The sequence below is a fragment of the Phoenix dactylifera genome, chromosome 5, assembly GCF_051530095.1.
Source record: "Phoenix dactylifera cultivar Ajwa chromosome 5, Ajwa_hap1_PhDact_Kaust_v1.1, whole genome shotgun sequence".
Lineage (NCBI taxonomy): Eukaryota > Viridiplantae > Streptophyta > Magnoliopsida > Arecales > Arecaceae > Phoenix > Phoenix dactylifera.
In genome coordinates, this window is record NC_143194.1 from 17,875,160 (window position 1) to 17,879,699 (window position 4,540).

General features: G+C 38.8%; 1 long non-coding RNA gene across 1 annotated transcript; it reads right to left on the bottom strand.

Moving 5' to 3' along the window:
• Nucleotides 1-1,372: 1,372 nt before the first annotated feature.
• LOC103698355 (uncharacterized) lies at nucleotides 1,373-3,067 on the bottom strand. The gene is made up of 3 exons (XR_016413168.1): nucleotides 2,931-3,067; nucleotides 2,655-2,789; nucleotides 1,373-2,517 (listed from the first exon to the last, which is right to left on the bottom strand). It is a non-coding gene; the product is annotated as an uncharacterized LOC103698355 (long non-coding RNA).
• Between the last annotated feature and the right edge of the window lie 1,473 nt (nucleotides 3,068-4,540).

Sequence of the window (4,540 nt, forward strand, 5' to 3'; positions counted from 1 at the left end):
ATCCCATCTGCTGCGTACCCTCTGCCTGCTTCTAATCCAAATGGCTGTTCCTCATTCACCCCCATACGTTTCCTCGGCCGCCCTTTGAACACGATTCCCAGGAGATAACTGTTTCAGCCATTTCGGAATCGAACACATCGAATGACCTCCTCCGAAACCAAAACCAGCTGCAGGAACTCAATGCCATGTTCATGCTCGTCCAATTCCTCGCCGTCACTGTCTCCGAAGAAGAGAGGTTTGATGGGAGGCGGGGGGAAGCAGGCGCGGGACGGGAGCAAGCACCCCATGTACCACGGCATGCGGAAGCGAGCATGGGAGAAGTGGGTGTCGGAGATCCGGGAGCCCCATAAGAACGACTAAGGATAATAACATCATTTTAAATTTAAATTTTATTTTTAATTAATATAAATATAAATTTTGTAACATCGTTAGAACAACCGTTTTATTAGAAATATTTGTACAATAACAAAGTTTTACAAAGATATGCATGCAAATATAAATTTTGGAAGAGTATTCACACAAAATCTGATATTTAGAAGGATATCCATGTAAAAAATTCTATAATTTTATATTGCTATGTGATGATCACAGAACATAATTTTATTAATGAAGATGAGTAGCTGGAATGATTTGAAATATTTTGAAAACTTGAAGAGCCAAGTTTGCTGAGGGGCATCTTTATAATTTTTTCTATTAGTTAATAGAAGTTGCTGTTGGACAATTTTGAAATTAAGATGTCCTTTTTTTGTTGGGCCCTTCTTTATCAACATGAATTGTGAAACGTATATTCTCTCACTTCATAGAATAATTATCCATAAGAGGTAATTGCAGAATTATATACCATTTTCTATATGGTTGAACTCGTGCACTACAAGGAATCTCATCTTTCCCGGCACTTTTTATAATCTTTACCGACGCTTATAAGCGTCGGCTAAAGTTCCCGCAACGCAAACAGAAGCGTCGCAAAAGCGTTGGCGATACCGGAGTGGCAAATGTTTTTGCCGACGCCAAAAGAAAGCGTTGGCAAAAACAAGGCTTTTCCGACGCCAATGAAAGCGTCGGCAAATTGAGATTCACCGACGCTTTAAAGCGTCAGGAAAGTGCAAAGAAAGCCTGGGTTTTCGCCGACGCTTTAAAGCATCGGTAAAACAATGCTATAACGACGCTTATATAACGTCGCCTAAAGTTGTTTTTACCGACGCTTTTTAAGCGTCGGCGATGGCGTGCCAGCCCGTGCCAAAGAGGGTTTTTAACGACGCTTTAAAGCGTCGGGAGTAGATTTTTTTTTTAAAAAAAGAAACAAAAGCATATTAAAAAACATATTATAGCAATATGAACCTGCATTACATTTACATCAAGACAAACATACAGATCATTCGAAACATTCATATTGTCATATAAGATTAAATTTACATAAGTTTAGAATTACAATGTATTTTGAAAAATATAAGAAAGATACATATAAAACTCATTAAATAACAGTCTAAAAAATATCAGGGACCGCATTCAGCCCCATCATCATCTCTGCGAGCTGTTGAAGTATCAGGAACCTAAAAAAAAAAAAGAAACTTTAAAAGTTAGGAATATGAAAATCTTTAACTCATGCAAAATAATAATTATGTATAGTCATCAAATACATATAGTTATTTACCTGAGGAGGGAGAAATCGCTGAATATACTTAAACCCTCAATATGGAAAATGATTGAAGAAAACTATTTCCCTTTCCCACTTGATCTACACTTTTTTTGGGGGAAACCCTTCTCACTCTTCTAACATACCTAATAAAGGTTTTACTATTATCACACTTTATTAGTAATGTATAATGAGTTATACACTTTCTGTATCTCCACTTTATTTTTTTCCATTCTTAAGAAATTTTCAAATACGCATGCCATTCACATATGACAATCTTATCAAAATCCAAACTCCCTAATTTGTTACTTTTATGTCTTTCTTCCCTTAAAATCTAAAACTAATTAAGATCAGCCCAAACTAATGCTACACCAAGGTCACTAGTCAAGTACCAGATACCTAAAAGCATTGTACTACAAGTTGTCGAGATAGGTCAGTATAAAAACCTTCCTTCAGATATGATCTTGATGATATTTAGACAGAGCATGGTCTACTATACTACCCAGTACAGTACGGCACGTCCTATACCGGGTGGAAACCGGTATGAAAGTCAAGTTCGGGTCGGTACAGATCTTGTACTACTCCATACCGACGCGTATGAACTGTATTGAAACTTAATCATTTTAACAACATAACCATCCCTCCTCAAGTGTATTCTAGAAGAAAGAGAAAACATCGTATAGAGAATAAAGGCAATAGGGGCCATGCTCATGGTACTGATGTTAATGCTTCACAGAAATGACCGCATACTCAATCATTCTTTAGGAATGAAAAGTTCACAAGGGGGAAGTGAGAAAGAAAAGTAACGAAAATCTTACCTTGTCGTAGGCTGAACGCTTTAGAGTCTCTAGCATCATATCGACACTCACAGTTGCATGTCTTGACTGGAGAACAGCAAAAAAGAATCTGTCAGCATGATAATAGTACAGAATCACAAACTATCCTGAACCCCTGGTTGTATTCATGTCACCAGTAACTTTAAAAGTCTTAAGGAAATTTGGGGGAAGAGTCCAATTTATACCTTCATAGACCTCATTTCTTCTAGTGCTGCAAGTATGTCCATATCTCTCTTTGAATCCACTGCTCTGTTTTTCAGTGACTTCATCGCATCCCCCATCTCTTCAGCAGCTCTTTTCTTCTTCTCTTTTTCTACTGCCTGATGAAAGCACAACATAAGATATTGGAATTGAAACCACAATTCTATTGTGAAAATATCAAATATCAAGAATACCCCAGAACATGTACTAGTCAAACCCAGCAATATAACATGCTACGGAGCATTATGTAAATCACTCACTTCGTCCTCTTCCCGCCAAGGATCAAAATTTCGGGATGCTCCCGATTCAACAACATAGTCCGAATTCTGAGGATCTGTTTTGAATGCAATTTCAGCCGAGCATCTGGTGCATTTGAGGTAGAACCGAAAAATCTGAATTCCCAGATAAGTCTGCAGGATGCCAATCAAAATTCCAAACATCAATCTCAGTTCCTCATCAAATGCGCAATAAAATTGAACTTTTCAACCAAACACTAACCAAATAAAGAATTCCTGAAATTTAACACCATCGATAATGTTAATCTGAAGATAATTTATGGCCTTCAGGTTACCTTGTTCCTCAAAATCTATGAAATTACAGTATCAGAGTATAGGCATTTCGACCCAGCTAAGATAAATCTATGCCCTCTTTCTTGCTTATCAGTGAAACTAAAATGCTCACTTTTTGGAAATTAATTGACCTCTTCACTGATGAACAAATACCAGTTAAAAGAAATCCGAAAGAAAAAAACCAGTCCATGTTTCTTGAAGCCGCATGGATAAGAATCAAAAGCAAGTTCTAGTACTCTTTTACGTTTTATCTAATCGCATGGCAGACAGTTTCATCAAAGCCCAGGGGTTATGGATCAAGTCTAGGTCTGGTTTGGACATTAGAAACTAGAAATAATCCAGTAAAATCAACCAATTTGTGTTTCTTGAACCCCAAGTTGAGAAAGGGAACTTTGTGATATGAGGAGAAAAAAATGTACATGAGAAAAGAAAAATAACCTTAAGAGCAGAGAGAGCCTGTTCGATTTGATCGGCAGAGAAACCTTCGAGGGAGAGCTTGTCGTAGATGGTCCGGAGCCTCTTCGCTTTTTGAGCTCTTGAAGCGGTGTCCGTACTGGTGGCCGGTCGCTCGGCGCCGGAGACGAGAGAGGAGGATGCGGACGGTCGTTCGGCGCCGGAGAGGAGAGAGGACGAGAGGAGCTTGGCGTCGGACGTCGCTCGACGCCGGAGAGGACAAGGGTCGGTCGGTCGCTCGTCGTCGGAGAGGAGGAAGGAGGAGCCAGAGGAGCTAGGGTTTGATCGATTGGGATGCAAAATGAGGAGGAGGAGGAGGCCGCTGGTTTTGATGTGAATTTGACTTTTGACGACGCTTATAAGCGTCGTTGTAGGCCCGAAAATACGACGACACTAATAAGCGTCGTCTATTCCTAAGAATTTCCGACGCTAAATGAAAGCGTCGGCAAATGTATGAGCGGTGAAATTTTTCCCGACGCTTCCTCCTAGCATCGGTAAAAAGGCGTCGGGAAAGGCCCATTTTCCTGTAGTGGTGCTTCTTGTCAAAACTTAAAAGAAAAAATAAGAAGCTTTTAGTAACCCAAATAAAGAATTAGGTTTATGAATATGCTCCTCACTTGAAGATGACGTTGCAAGAAAACTCAGTGAATTACTTAAGTTTGAGTGAATATAAGCTACTTTCCTTCACAACTTGTATTCAGTTTTTTCTCATTTTTTTTTTCTTTTCATATTATGTATGAACTATATGTGCTTCATTATTTTTAGTAGATGAGGTACTAACTATATTGAGTTAAAGCTTTAATCGTCAAGCGTCTTAACTCTGTTGTATCCTCTATATAAAACTTCCA